At 44.6% G+C, this 16,360-nt stretch overlaps 1 protein-coding gene across 6 annotated transcripts in view; it reads right to left on the bottom strand.

Annotated features, from left to right (window-relative positions):
• The window catches only part of mtss1 (MTSS I-BAR domain containing 1), a 228,518-nt gene that overhangs the window by 164,357 nt on the left and 47,801 nt on the right, over window positions 1–16,360 (bottom strand). The window lies entirely within an intron of this gene.

Here is a 16,360-nt window from a genome sequence, read left to right as displayed (position 1 = left end):
CCAGATTACAACGAAGGAACTGCTGGATGTCTTGAAACGGTTAAAAGTGGATAAATCCCCAGGACCTGATCAGGTGTACCCTAGAACTCTGTGGGAAGCTAGAGAAGTGATTGCTGGGCCTCTTGCTAAGATATTTGTATCATCAATTGTCAAAAGTAAGGTGCCAGAAGACTGGAGGTTGGTAAATGTGGTGCCACAGTTTAAGGAGGTAAGGACAAGCCTGGGAACTATAGACCAGTGAGTCTGATGTCAGTGATGGGCAAGTTGCTGGAGGGAATCCTGAGGGACAGGATGTATATGTATTTCGAAAGGCAAGGCCTGATTCAGGATAGTCAACATGGCTTTGTGCGTGGGGGATCATGTCTCACAAACTTGATTGAGTTTTTTGAAGAAGTAACAAAGAAGATTGATGAGGGCAGAGCAGTAGATGTGATCTATATGGACTTCAGTAAGGCGTTCGACAAGGATCCCCATGGGAGACTGATTAGCAAGGTTAGATCTCATGGAATACAGGGAGAACTAACCATTTGGATACAGAACTAACTCAAAGGAAGACGACAGAGGGTGGTGGTGGAGAGTTGCTTTTCAGACTGGAGGCCTGTGGCCAGTAGAGTGCCACAAGGATCGGTGCTGGGCCCTCTACTTTTTGTCATTTATATAAATGATTTGGATGTGACCATAAAAGAGGTATTGTCAGTAAGTTTACAGATTACACCAAAATTGGAGGTGTAGTAGACTGCGAAGAGGGTTACCTCAGATTACAACAGGATCTTGACCAGATGGGCCAATGGGCTGAGAAGTGGCAGATGGAGTTTAATTCAGATAAATGTGAGGTGCTGCATTTTGGGAAAGCAAATCTTAGCAGGACTTATACACTTAATGGTAAGGTCCTAGGGAGTGTTGCTGAACAAAGAGACCTTGGAGTGCAGGTTCATAGCTCCTTGAAAGTGGAGTCGCAGGTAGATAGGATAGTGAAGAAGGCGTTTGGTATGCTTTCCTTTATTGGTCAGAGTATTGAGTACAGGAGTTGGGAGGTCATGTTGCGGCTGTACAGGACATTGGTTAGGCCACTGTTGAAATATTGCATGCAATTTTGGTCTCCTTCCTATCGGAAAGATGTTGTGAAACTTGAAAGGGTTCAGAAAAGATATTGCCAGGGTTGGAGGATTTGCGCTATAGGAAGAGGCTGAACAGGCTGGCGCTGTTTTCCCTGGAGCGTCGGAGGCTGAGGGGCGACCTCATAGAGGTTTATAAAATCATGAGGGACATGGATAGGATAAATAGACAAAGTCTTTTCCCAGGGATGGGTGAGTCCAGAACTAAAGGGCATAGGTTTAGGGTGAAAGGGGAAAGATATAAAAGAGACCTAAGGGACAACTTTTTCACACAGAGGGTGGTATGTGTATGGAATGAGCTGCCAGAGGAAGTGGTGGAGGCTGGTACAATTGCAACATTTAAAAGATATCTGGATGGGCATACGAATAGGAAGGACTTGGAAAGATATGTGCTGGGTGTTGGCAGGTGGGAAGAGATTGGGTTGGTATTTCTGGTTGGCATGGACGAGTTGGACCAAAGGGTCTGTTTCTGTGCTGTACATCTCTATGACTAATTAAAAATAATGCTTTTTATTGAGAATATAAAACAATGTATCAGTATGCAAAGATTGCTCTTTAACTGTACATTCTGGATCAGTGCTGCTGGAAGAGCACAGCAATTCAGGCAGCATCCGAGGACAGGCAAAATCGACGTTTCGGGCAAAAGTCCTTCATCAGGAGCTTTTTATTCCTGATGAAGGGCTTTTGCCCGAAACGTCGATTTTGCCTGTCCTCGGATGCTGCCTGAATTGCTGTGCTCTTCCAGCAGCACTGATCCAGAATCTGGTTTCCAGCATCTGCAGTAATTGTTTTTACCTCTTTAACTGTACATGTCTACAATTGCTTGTATTAGTATTTCAAGTTAAATATATATTGATGCATTAATCAAAATTCAGATGGACAATCAGTGCCTACACATAAATATTAAAATATATTAGCCTATGATGTAAATGAAAACACATTCCTTAGAGTCATAGAGCACGGAAACAGACTCTTCAGTCCAATCAGTCCGTGCCGAACATAACCCCAAACTAAACTAGTCCCAGCTGCCTGCTCTTGGTCCATATCCACCAAACCTTTCCTATTCATCTATCTATCCAAATGTCTTTTATATGTTGTAACTGTGCCCACATCCACCACTTTCTCAGGAAGTTCATTCCACACACAAATCATCTCTGTATAAATTATTTGCCTCATGTCTTTTTTAAATCTCTCCTCTCACCGAAAGAATGGGCCCCCTAGTCTTGAAATGCCCCCATTGTAGGGAAAAGCCAACTACCATTAACATTATCCATACCTATTATTTTATAAACTTCTGTCAGATTGCCCAACTTCCTACGCTTCAGCGAAAAAAAACTCCCAGCCTATCCAGCCTTTCTTTATAACTCAAACCTTCCATAACCAGCAACATCCTGGTAAATCTCTTCTGAACCCTCTCCATTTGATAATATCCTTCCTATATCTGGGTGACTAGAACTGTACACTGTACTCCAGAAGAGGCCTCATCAACGTCCTGTACAACCTCACCATGACGCCCCCAACTCCTACACTCAAAGGTCTGCGCAATGAAAGCAAGCGTGCCAAATGCTTTCCTTACACCACCTTGTCTATGTGATGCATATTTCAAAGAACTATATACCTGCACTCCAAAGGTCCCTCTGTTCCAACACTACCCAAGGCCCTACCATTAATTGTATAAGCCCTACCCTTCTTTGTTGTACCAAAACCAATCCCTTACAGTTATCCAGACTGAACTCCATGTGCCATTTTTTCAGCCCATTGACCCATTTGATCACGATCCCTTTGTAATCTTAGAAAACCTTCTTCACTGTCTACTATGCCAACTATTTTGGTGTCACCTGCAAACAGGGAAGTCTGCATAATATACGCAAAGCACTAGTTAGACTGCACCTGGAATACTGGAACAGTTTTGGTCCCCTTACCTCAGGAAAGATATAATGGCGTTGGAGGCAGATGAGAGAAGGACATTAGGTTGATCTCAGGTATGGAGGGATTTTCTTATGAGGCGAGGGTTAAGTAGGTTGGGCCTGTACTTGCTGGACCTTAGAAGAACGAGGGTGGTCTCATTGAAACATACATTATTCTTACTGAACTTGACTGGATAGATGCGAAAATGTTGTTTCCCTTGTGAAGAGTCTCGGATCAGGGAGCATAATCTCAAAATAAGTCATCCATTTAAGACAGAGGTGATGAGAATTTCTCTTGTTTGTAAACTAAAACCCCCACAGTGCAGAAAGAGGCCATTTGGCTGATCAGGTCTGCACTGACCCGCCAAAGAAAATTTCATCCAGACCCCACCACCACTGCTCCCCACTATCCTTGTAACCCTGCATTTCCCATGGACAATCCACCTAATCTCCACATCTTTGGACTGTGGGAGAAAACCGGAGCTTCCAGAGGAAACCCACACAGACACAAGGAAACTGTGCAAACTGCACACAGACAGTCGCCTGAGGCTGGAATTGGACCTTGGTGCTGTGAGGCAGCAGTGCTAACCACTGAGTCACCCGTGCTGCACCACCTTCTCTCAGAAGGTAGTCATTCTGTGGAATTCTTTACCACAGACGGCTATAAAAAGCTGGATCGTCAAACATATTGAAGGCTAGGACTGACAGATTTTTAATCAGTAACTGAATCAAGAGTTATGCGGAAAAAACAGGAAAGCAGAGTTGAGGAGCATCAGATCAACCATCATCTCATTGAATGACAGAGCAAAGTTGATAGGTCAAATGGTGTTTTTCTGCTCCTATGCTTTACGCAGTGTTCACTCTAATTTTTTTTGGGCCTCCTCTGAAGTCATGGCAACAATTTCTGGGAAACAAAACTGGCATTGGCACGTTGATCGTAGAGGGAACACTGGTTACCATGGGAATACCATGATTGCAAGAGTCTAGATTAGAGTGGTGCTGGAAAAGCACAGCAGGCCAGGCAGCATTCAAGGAGCAGAAAAATCGACATTTCAGGCAAAAGCCCTTCATCAGGAATAGAGGCAGTGAGCTGCAGGGTGGAGAGATAATTGGGTGGGGGGGCGGAAGAGACAGGTAGCGAAGAGTACAATAGGTGAATGGGGGTGGGGATGGAGGTGATAGGTCAGAGAGGAGGGTGAAGTGGTTAGGTGGAAAGGAAGATAGGCAGGTAGGACAGGTCATGGGGACAATGCTGAGCTGGAACTTTGGAACTGGGGTAAGGTGGGGGGGCGGCGGTGGAGAGGGGAAATAAGGAAACTGGTGAAGTCCACATTGATGTCCTGGGGTTGAATGATTGCAAGATTGCAAGAGTAAAGTCAAAGGCTAAGAGTTCGGTAGCAAGTAACTCCCCACTTGTCTCTCATTACTCTCTTCTGTGTTCTCTTTAATGTTTTTACATTCTTGCTGAAGTGTTATGCTCAGGACTAGATGCAATACTCCAGCTGAGGCCAAATCCTTTCACTATCCTTCCTTGTTTCAGATTTCCAGCATCCACAGTTCTTTCAGTCATTTGTTAGCTATTCTTCCTGCTATCAAAAGGCTTGCAACTATCTCAGCACTAACTTGAACTTTGTGAAATTTTGTAATGCCTGCCAACTTTATGATGCTACAATCTCCACTGTAGTTTAAGTATTTTATAAAAATTGCAATACGTAATGCACCTACACTAATCCTTGTGGACTGCCACTGCAAAATCTCCCAATCTGAAGACACCCACCCACCCGTGTCACTGAGCTAATCCCATGCATCATAACCCAGTTTCCTCAAATTCCACTGACCTCCAATTCCTTAAAACTCCTTGTAGGCACATTGTCAAATACCTCCTCAAAGTCCAAATGACAGCAACTGTTGCACAGGCATGATCAATTTTCTGTGATACCTTCTTAAACAATTCGATCAAGATAGTCAGACACAAATTAATTTTAATAAATTCACTCAGGTTTTCTTTTCTCAACCCAAAACTTCACAAAAGTTTATTTTGCTTCTGATAATGGTTTCAGATAACCTCTCAAATATAAATGGCAACTTGACATATACGATCTGTAGCTTCTGCTTTATCCCTCTCCACTTCAAATAATAGTGGTATAATGTAGTTCTCCATCACTATACCCGTGTCCAATGAGAATTGAAAGATTGTGACTAATGCTAGGTTGATTTTTGCTTCTTTCAGCAAACAGGAATGTATTTCCATTTGGGTCTGGGAGACATAGTTTAGTAATGCTCACCTCTTTATGATGTCTGTTTTTTATTTGTTCCTGGTATGTGGGTTTTATTGGCTGGACCAGCATTTAATGCCCATTCCTGGATTAAGTGATGGTGAGCTACCTCGAGAGTCACTGTAGTTATTGGGCAGTAGGAACAGCCACAGTGCTGTTAGAAAGAGTGTTGAAAGATTTTCACCTAGCAGTGGTATTAAGCAATAGCCAATAAGCCCAGTCTTGCGAAACACACTGCCGAAAATAGATGCAATTGGATATTTGCTGGATAATCTGGAACTTGCAAAGAATTACATTTGCAACTGGTGTAGGGTTATCAGACAGGCTCACAGTATTGGACAATTGATTGACAGAACACAAAAATGTACACATGGTATCCTGTTTCAACTCAATAAAATAGTTGATGGAAATTCATTGGTTCATTTCTCAGAACAATACCTCGACTAATCAGAGTCAACGTGCCTGGTTTAACATTCAAACAAAGTCTGACAGTTAACTGTCAATCACTATTAACTGATGTGATCTCAATGAGGTCTCTCCTCTCACTATATAAATGTTGGGTTTTCTCCCTGAAATAGATATTCCTACAAATTGTCCTGATGAGTGAATGACAAAAAGCTTCAACAAAATTGTCTTTGTCAGTAACATGATTATTTTTGTAGTACTTGGTTAATATTTGGTAATCTCTTTCTGATCGGTGTACGGGACTTCATAATATCATAACATTCCTCAACTCAAGCTCAGTGTGCTTGATTTTTAAAACCAAATTTTCCAGCTTGCTTAGAACTGTAATATCATTCCTCATCAATTCTGCCATGGGCCCTCTTAAAATTCTAATAAATTCCCTTGGAACATATATGTTCATCTGGGCATTGGACCACAAAGGACCTTAAGTCTATTTATAAAATAATCATTGACACTAAACCCAAACACCCAAAGTGTTATTTTTCATATAGGGAATTGAAATTAGTATAATTGCGGGCTTTTTATTTAGTTATTTAAGAGATGTGGTAGGTCACTGGTTAAGCCTATCCTTAATTGTCTTTGAAGGTGGTATATTGTCAATTATCTCAAGAGAGTTGGAATATAAAAGCACTGTTGTGCTACTGAGACTTTATAAAGCTCTGGTTAGGCCCCATTTGGAGTACTGAGTCCAGTTTTGGTCCCCACACCTCAGGAAGGACATACTGGCACTGGAGCATGTCCAGCGGAGATTCACACGGATGATCCCTGGAATGGTAGGTCTAACATATGAGGAACGGCTGAGGATACTGGGATTGTATTCATTGGAGTTTAGAAGATTAAGGGGAGATCTAATAGAAACTTAAAAGATAATACATGGCTTGGAGAGGGTGGACGCTAGGAAATTGTTTCTGTTAGGCGAAGAGACTAGGACCCGTGGACACAGCCTTAGAATTAGAGGGGGTCAATTCAGAACAGAAATGCGGAGACATTTCTTCAGCCAGAGAGTGGTGGGCCTGTGGAATTCATTGCCACAGAGTGCAGTGGAGGCTGGGACGCTAAATGTCTTCAAGGCAGAAATTGATAAATTCTTGATGTCACAAGGAATTAAGGACTACGGGGAGAATGCGGGTGAGTGGAGTTGAAATGCCCATCAGCCATGATGTCCAGCATGCTCCTGCCCCACTGAACTCATCTCTACCTACCTCGACACTGTCCTATTCCCCCCTAGTCCAGTAACTCCCCACATACGTTCGTGACACCACCCACGCCCTCCACCTCCTCCAAGACTTCCGTTTCCCCGGCCCCCAATGCCTCATCTTCACCATGGATATCCAATCCCTCTACACCTCCATCCGCCATGACCAGGGCCTCCAAGCCCTCTGTTTTTTCCTCTCCAGACATCCCCAACAGTACCCTTCCACCGACACTCTCATTCGTTTGGCCGAACTGGTCCTCACCCTTAACAATTTCTCCTTCGAATCCTCCCACTTCCTCCAGACCAAAGGGGTAGCCATGGGCACACGTATGGGCCCCAGCTATGCCTGTCTCTTTGTTGGCTACGTAGAGCAGTTGATCTTCCGTAATTACACCAGCACCACTCCCCACCTCTTCCTCCGCTACATTGATGACTGCATTGGCGCCACCTCGTGCTCCCACGAGTAGGTTGAACAATTCATCAACTTCACCAACACATTCCACCCTGACCTTAAATTTACCTGGACCATCTCTGACACCTCCCTCCCCTTCCTGGACCTCTCCATCTCCATTAATGACGACCAACTTGACACTGACATTTTTTACAAACCCACCGACTCCCACAGCTACCTGGATTACACCTCTTCCCACCCTACCTCTTGCAAAAATGCCATCCCGTATTCCCAATTCCTCCGCCTCTGCCGGATTTGCTCCCAGGAGGACCAGTTCCACCACAGAACACACCAGATGGCCTCCTTCTTTAGAGACCGTAATTTCCCTTCCCACGTGGTTAAAGATGCCCTCCGACACATCTCGTCCACATCTCGCACCTCCACCCTCAGACCCCACCCCTCCAACCTTAACAAGGACAGAACGCCCCTGGTGCTCAGCTTCCACTCTACCAACCTTCGCATAAACCAAATCATCCACCGACATTTCCGCCACCTCCAAAAAGACCCCACCACCAGGGATATATTTCCCTCCCCACCCCTTTCCGCCTTCTGCAAAGACTGTTCCCTCCGTGACTACCTGGACAGGTCCACGCCCCCCTACAACCCACCCTCCCATCCTGGCACCTTCCCCTGCCACCGCAGGAACTGTAAAACCTGCACCCACACCTCCTCTCTCACCTCTATCCAAGGCCCTAAAGGAGCCTTCCACATCCAAAGTTTTACTTGCACATCCACTAATATCATTTATTGTATCCGTTGCTCCCGATGCGGTCTCCTCTACATTGGGGAGACTGGGCGCCTCCTAGCAGAGCGCTTTAGGGAACATCTCCAAGACACCCGCACCAATCAACCACACCACCCCGTGGCCCAACATTTCAACTCCCCCTCCCACTCTGCCGGGGACATGGAGGTGCTGGGCCTCCTTCACCGCCACTCCCTCACCACCAGACGCCTGGAGGAAGAACGCCTCATCTTCCGCCTCGGAACACTTCAACCTCAGGGCATCAATGTGGACTTCAACAGCTTCTTCATTTCCTCTTCCCCTATCTCATCCTAGTTGCAAACTTCCAGTCCCCATGACTTGTCCGGACTTGTCCGACCTGCCTAGCTCCTTTTCCACCTATCCACTCCACCCTCTCCTCCCTGACCTATCACCTTCATCCCCTCCCCCACTCACCATTGTACTCTATGCTCCTCTCTCCCCACCCTCACACTCCTCTAGCTTATCTCTCCAAGCTCCAGGCTCACTGCCTTTATTCCTGATGAAGGGCTTTTGCCCGAAAAGTCGATTTCAAAGCTCCTTGGATGCTGCCTGAACTGCTGTGCTCTTCCAGCACCAATATCCAGCATCAGCCATGATTGAATGGCGGAGTGGACTCGATGGGCCGAATGGCCTTACTTCCGCTCCTATGTCTTATGGCCTTATATTTTTGAACCACTCCAGTCCAACTGGTGCAAGGACAATGCATTTGGGAAAGCAGCTCCTGGACTGTGACAGTGAAGGAATGGTGATATATTTCTAAGTGACCAAGTAACTTAGAGGGGAATTGGAGGTGGTAAACGACCTGGATGAGGGCATAGAAGGTTGGGTTAGTAAATTTGCAGACAACATTAAGGTAGGTGCAGCTGTGGATAGTGACGAAGGATGTTGTAGGTTACAGAGAGACATAGATAAGCTGCAGAGCTGGGCTGAGAGGTGGCAAATGGAGTTTAATGCGGACAAGTGTCACTTTGGTCGGAGTAACTGAAGTGCAAAGTACTGGGCTAATGGTAAGATTCTTGGTAGTGTAGATGAGCAGAGATATCTCGGTGTTCAGGTACACAGATCCTTGAAAGTTGCCACCCAGGTTGATAGGGTTGTTAAGAAGGCATACAGTTTTTTAGCTTTTATTAATAGAGGGATCGAGTTTTGGAACCAGGAGATTATGCTGCAGCTGTACAAAACTGGTACAGCCACACTTGGAGTATTGTGTACAGTCCTGGTCACCGCATTATAGGAAGGATGTGGAAGCTTTGGAAAGGGTGTAGAGGTGATTTACTAGGATGTTGCCTGGTATGGAGGGAAGGTCTTACGAGGAAAGGCTGAGGGACTTGAGGCTGTTTTCGTTAGAGAGAAGAAGGTTGAGAGGTGACTTAACAGAGACATAAGATAATCAGAGGATTAGATAGAGTGGACTGGGACAGCCTTTTTCCAAGTATGGGGACGGCGAGCACGAGGGGGCATAGCTTTAAATTGAGGGGTGATAGATATAGGACAGATGTCAGAGGTAGTTCTTTACTCAGAGTAGTAAGGGTATGGAATGCTTTGCCTGCAATGGTAGTAGATTTGCCAACTTTAAGTACATTTAAGTTGTCATTGGACAAGCATGTGGACGCACATGGAATAGTGTAGGTGGGATGGGCTTCAGATTGGTATGACAGGTCGGTGCAACATCGAGGGCCGAAGGGCCTGTACTGCACTGTAATGTTCTATGTTCTATGATGTCCCCATGTATCTGTTGCTGCCCTTGTCCTTTCAGATGGGATAGTTTGTGGATTTGGAGAGTGTTGTCAAGGTACTTTGGCCAGCTGTTGCAGTGCATGTTTGCAGAAGGTATGCACCACCGCCACTGTAGTGGAAGGATTGAATGCTGAAGATTATGAATGGGGTGCCAAGCAGACTGCTTTTTCCTGGATGGTATGAGCTTGAGTACTGTTGGAGCTGTACTCATCTAGGCAAGTGAGGTTTAATTCCATCACATATCTGAGCAGACTAGAGGGGATCGGATTGAGATGTGTAAGATTATTAAAGGATCGGACACTCTGGAGGCAGGAAGCATGTTTCCGCTGATAGGCGAGTCCAGAACCAGAGGACACAGTTTAAAAATAAGGGGTAAGCCATTTAGAACAGAGTTGAGGAGAAACGTCTTCACCCGGAGAGTGGTGGATATATGGAATGCTCTGCCTCATAAGGCAGTATAGGCCAAGTCTCTGGTACATTCAAAAAAGAGATGGATAGAGCTTTTAAAGATAGTGGAATCAAGGGTTATGGGGATAAGGCAGGAACAGGATACTGATCATAATGAATGGTGGTGCTGGCTCAAAGGGTCGAATGGCCTACTCCTGCATCTATTGTCATGTGTACTTTTACATGAAAAATATAGGGAAAAGTTTTAAATCACCTCACTGTGTCACCTATATGAATAATAGAAGTCATACACAATAATCTTAAAAAAGCAAAATTAAGATAAAGATCATCACGGTTCCGTTAACGGCTCCTGGGTTTAGGGATAGCCGATTAAGAATGATGGAATACCCTGAAGATGCAGTTGGGAATGAGACTGCCATGCTGGGCTGCTGGATTACTGGGCCAGAGGCCTCTGCCAACAAGGACCATCATGCCATGCTGAGGCTGCCATAACATCGGAAAGCTGAAGACAAAGACACCACTTTTCTCACTCCTCCAACAGGAGCAGATGAGTCTTGGGCTCAGCCCACCTATTCTGCTGCCATCTTCCACCCTATGCTGCAGTGTGTGGGGACAGGCTTCAGGGAATTAGTCGCTGCCGGATTCTTAGCCTCTGACCTGCTCTTGCAGCCACAGTATTTATGTTGCTGGTCCAGTTTGACTACTGGTCAATAGGGGAATTCGGGGATGATGATGCCATTAGATTGAGGGGATAGTTAGATGGTCAATCTCTGGCACTTGTGTGGCTCAAATGTTACTTGCCACTTGTCAACTCCTGACCCGGATGTTATCTAGATCTTTGCTGAATTTGGACTTGAAACTCTCCTACACACACGCAGATAGACACAAAGAGAATGGGTGTTCTGGGCAGAGGGAGAGACTAGGAAGGCAGTTCACTGATCACTGTCCACATGGGGGTTCACTGAGATAATGCTTTTCACTTGTCAGGACCAACTGCTCCACATGGAAGATGTCTCTAAATTACTGGTTAAAAGCCACAGCTTATATCAACTGATGAGGGCAAAGAAATTGGCTTCAGTCAGCCTTGAAGTGCAGAGCGGACAGCTCCTTCCTTTCCAGAGGTCTGATGGCTTCTGGCCAAACATTCACACCAACAAATTACTGTCCAGCTACCTGGGAGCCAAGATATGGTTAATAGAAGAGGACTCTTATCGATAACTGATCAGCCCACAGACCAATTAGCTATTTGTTGTCAGCGAAATCTCCCTCCGCACATACCTCCGGCTCCAGCTCACCTTTCCCACTACTTGAACAAACAGCACTTATAAGATTAGATTACTTACAGTGTGCAATTAGGCCCTTCGGCCCAACAAGTCCACACCGACCTGCCAAAGCATAACCCACCCAGACCCATTCCCCTACATTTACCCCTTACCTAACACTACGGGCAATTTAGCGTGGCCAATTCACCTGACCTGTACATTTTTGGATTGTGGGAGGAAACCGGAGCACCCGGAGGAGAATGTGCAAACTCCACACAGAGAATCGCCAGAGGTGGGAATTGAACCCGGGTCTCTGGCGCTGTGAGGCAGTAGTGCTAACCACTGTGCCAGCGTGCCACCCGTTGTTTTTAAAAAGTGCAGTAATCCTTTCTACAATCCTTGGTTTTTAAAACAGTCCTTTTCCCAAATTAGTCCGCAATCAAAAGTAGAGAAAAATAACAAGATATGGTTCTTATAATCACATATCTGCATCTTAAATCCATCCACCTGTCTATACCCCATATTAGCCTTAACTCAAAAAGAATCTAGCAAACTCATTTTCAAAATTTTCAGTTCACCCCCAGCCTCAACAAATCTTGGGAGATAAAGTTCCAAATGTTCACTTCCAGATATTATCTTGCATATTAACAAACTGTCTTTATGATGGAATCATTTTTATTTGCAATGCTGGGAGACTGACCTCGTCAATGAGCTGGCTCCTGGGATTTGCACCAAATCCAACTCACTTAGCCTAGCAAGAGACTTGCAGATTCTCAGGAAACAACATTAGGCAGTTTGCAGCTAAGACTATATTTGAACAGAAGGATACAGTCACACTGAACTAACTGGCAATAATATCTCAATATTTTACTGGTTTTATTTAACTTGGATATTTGAATCTTTGGAACAAATATTTCTTTATTGAAGGAACAGACTGAGCTTTACAGGGGAAGTGGAAAAATACAGGAAACCTTGACCCAGATCACAACATGGAAAAAAGCAACACAAGAATTTTTTTCATCGAGGAGCTGCCCTCATCCTTACATCAGCAACAAGGCTGCAGTGAAAGGAGGCAAGAAACTGCACGAGCACAATGTTTGAAAGCCTGAAAACTGAAGTAGCTGGAACAAGGGGCGTGAGGAGTTCTGTGCATTTGAGGTTCGAGGAATTAGTTCAGGGTAGGAAACTGGGCAATGGCTTTCAATTCCTAAGCAAATGCTTATTGCATTAACATTTAGCCAGAGGATGCCTCAGGGTATTGGATAAAGGAGAATGGTGAGGATCAGAAGGACAAAGAGAAGGGAACTAGGTCAAAATCCCCCGCTAGCAGGAGCCTGGGGAGGGAGGGAGGGAGAAACTCAGTAGGCGGAGGAACGGAGAATGCAGACAAGTAAAGTTTGTGATTGTCGCAAATTGAAAGAGAAAAGGGCAATGAAAAAAATTGAAAAAAGCTGAGATTTCAAAGAGTGCAGATAGAAGGTCTGATTACGATCCTAGAAAAGTGAACGAGCGAATCTAGAAAAAGGTGGATGTGGTGAGTCAAGCCTCAAATCAATGAATAATTAATAAGAACATAGCAGCAACCTGCTGCACCTTCTAACAAGATCTGGTTGTAGACTCAACTTTTCTGCTCCAACCTCTCATAAGCCTCAACTCTGGTGTCTACCAAGGAACTATTTTCTAATTGGGGAGAAAATTCAGAAGTCTGAAGTGCAAAGAGACTTGGAGGGAAATCAGGAGGGAAAAACTGGGACATGAGATAGCTTTGGCAAATAGAATTAAGGAGAATCCAAAGGGTTTTTAGAAATATATTAAGGACAAAAGGGTAACTAGGGAGAGAATAGGGCCCCTCAAAGATCAGCAAGGCAGCCTTTGTGTGGAGCCACAGAAAATGGGGGAGATACTAAATGAATATTTTGCATTAGTATTTACTGTGGAAAAGGATATGGAAGATATAGACTGTAGGGAAATAGATGGTGACATCTTGCAAAATGTCCAGATTACAGAGGAGCAAGTGCTGGATGTCTTGAAATGGTTAAAAGTGGATAAATCCCCAGGACCTGTTCAGGAGTACCCGAGAACTCTGTGGGAAGCTAGAGAAGTGATTGCTGGGCCTCTTGCTGAGATATTTGTATTATCGATAGTCACAGGTGACGTGCTGGAAGACTGGAGGTTGCCTAACGTGGTGCCACTGTTTAAGAAAGGTGGTAAAGACAAGTCAGGGAACTATAGACCGGTGAGCCTGACCTCGGTGGTGGGCAAGTTGTTGGAGGGAATCCTGAGGGACAGGATGTACATGTATTTGCAAAGGCAAGGACTGATTCGGGATAGTCAACATGGCTTTGTGCGTGGGAAGTCATGTCTCACAAAATTGATTGAGTTTTTTGAAGAAGTAACAAAGATGATTGATGAGGGCAGAGCAGTAGATGTGATCTATATGGACTTCAGTAAGGAGTTCAACAAGGTTCCCTGTGGGAGACTGATTAGCAAGGTTAGATCTCATGGAATACAGGGAGAACTAGCCATTTGGATATAGAACTGGCTCAAGAGAGAGAGTGGTGGTGGAGTGTTGTTTTTCAGACTGGAGGCCTGAGACCAGTGGAGTGCCACAAGGATCGGTGCTGGGTCCTCTACTTTTTGTAATTTACATAAATGATTTGGATGTGAGCATAAGAGGTATAGTTAGTAAGTTTGCAGATGACACTAAAATTGGAGGTGTAGTGGACAGCGAAGGTTACCTCAGATTACAACAGGATCTTGACCAGATAGGCCAATGGGCTGAGAAGTGGCAGATGGAGTTTAATTCAGATAAATGCGAGGTGCTGCATTTTGGGAAAGCAAATCTTAGCAGGACTTATACACTTAATGGTAAGGTCCTAGGGAGTATTGCTGAACAAAGAGACCTTGGAGTGCAGGTTCAGAGCTCCTTGAAAGTGGAGTCGCAGGTAGATAGGATAGTGAAGAAGGTGTTTGGTACGCTTTGCTTTATTGGTCAGAGTATTGAGTACAGGAGTTGGGAGGTCTTGTTACAGCTATATAGGACATTGGTTAGGCCACTGTTGGAATATTGCGTGTAATTCTGGTCTCCTTCCTATCGGAAAGGTGTTGTGAAACTTGAAAGGGTTCAGAAAAGATTTACAAGGATGTTGCCAGGGTTGGAGGATCTGAACTACAGGTAGAGGCTGAACAAGCTGTGGCTGTTTTCCCTGGAGCGTCGGAGGCTAAGGGGTGACCTTATACAGGTTTTCAAAATTATGAGGGGCATGGATAGGATAAATAGACAAAGTCTTTTCCCTGGGGTCGGGGAGTCCAGAACTAGAGGGCATAAGTTTATGGTGAGAGGGGAAAGATATAAAAAAGAGCTAAGGGGCAACGTTTTCACGCAGAGGGTGGTATGTGTATGGAATGAACTGCCAGAGGATGTGGTAGAGGCTGGTACAATTGCAACATTTAAGAGGCATTTGGATGGGTATATGAATAGGAAGGGTTTGGAGAGATATGGGCCGGGTGCTGGCAAGTGGGACTAGATTGGGTTGGGATATCTGGTCCGCATGGACAGGTTGGACCAAAGGGTCTGTTTCCATGCTGTACATCTCTATGACTTGGGAGTTCTAGTCCAGGATTTTCTCAAGGTAAACTTGCAGTTGAGTCAGTAGTTAGGAAGGCAAATGCAATGAGGACTTGAATATAAAAGCAAGGATGTACTTCTGAGGGTCTATAAGGCTCTGGTCAGACCACATTTGGAATATTGTGTGCAGTTTTATGCTCATATCTCAGGAAGGATGTACTGGCTCTGGAGTGCTTTCAGAGGAGGTTCACAAGAATGGTCTCAGAAATGAAAAGTTTAACATATGAGAAATGTTTGAGGACTCTGGGTTTATACTCAGAGTTTCGAAAAGTGAGGGGGGTTCTATTGAAACATACAGAATACTGAACGGCCTGGACAGGATAGATGTTAGGAGGATGTTTCCTTTGATAGGAGCGACTAGTAACCAAGGACACAGGCTTAGAACCACAGGGAAGACCTTTTCGAATAGAGGTAAGGAGAAACTTCTTCAGCCAGAGAGTGGGGAATCTATGGAATACATTGCCACAGAAAGCTGTGGAGGCCAGATCATTGAGTATATTTAAGACTGAGATAGATAAGTCCCTAATGATCAAGGGGATCAAGGGTTACTGGGAGAAAGCAGGAGAATGGGGTTGAGAAACTTATCAGCCATGATTGAATGGTGGAGCAGACTTGATGGGCTGAATGGCCTAATTTCTGTTCCTATGTCCTAAGGAACTGTCCAAATTGGCCTTGAATAAAAGCCAGATGCCTAGTCTCCAATACTTTCATGGGAAGAGAACTCCACAGATAAACAACTCAGAGAAAATAATCCCATCTGTTTTAAAAGGTTAATTCTTACAGTCTCTGCAAGTTTCTATCTTATTCTTAAAACTACATTCCCTAGTTTTTGTGGCCACTTTCAAGGGAAATATCCTCCCAGTATCCACCCTATCATGCCTTCTGGAGATCTTGCATCTTTCAATGAGATCATTTCTCAATTGTTCTAACCTCCAAACGGTATAGCCATAATCTGTTTAAATCTTCTTAGAACAAAAGCCTTTTATCCCAGGAAAGAGTCGAACAAACATCCTCTGAACTGTTTCTAAAGCAATTATATTGACTTTTTCAAATAAGGAGACCAAAACTATAAACTGCACTCCAGATGTAGACTCACTACGGCCCTGAACACATGTAATAAAACCTTCCTACTTCTATATTCTATTCCCCTAGC

The sequence above is a fragment of the Chiloscyllium plagiosum genome, unplaced genomic scaffold (genome assembly GCF_037043375.1).
Source record: "Chiloscyllium plagiosum isolate Xiang-an unplaced genomic scaffold, Cpla_swu_hap1 HiC_scaffold_15, whole genome shotgun sequence".
Lineage (NCBI taxonomy): Eukaryota > Metazoa > Chordata > Chondrichthyes > Orectolobiformes > Hemiscylliidae > Chiloscyllium > Chiloscyllium plagiosum.
Note: the sequence above shows the minus strand (reverse complement) of the source record. Positions and strands in the feature narration are given on the sequence as shown.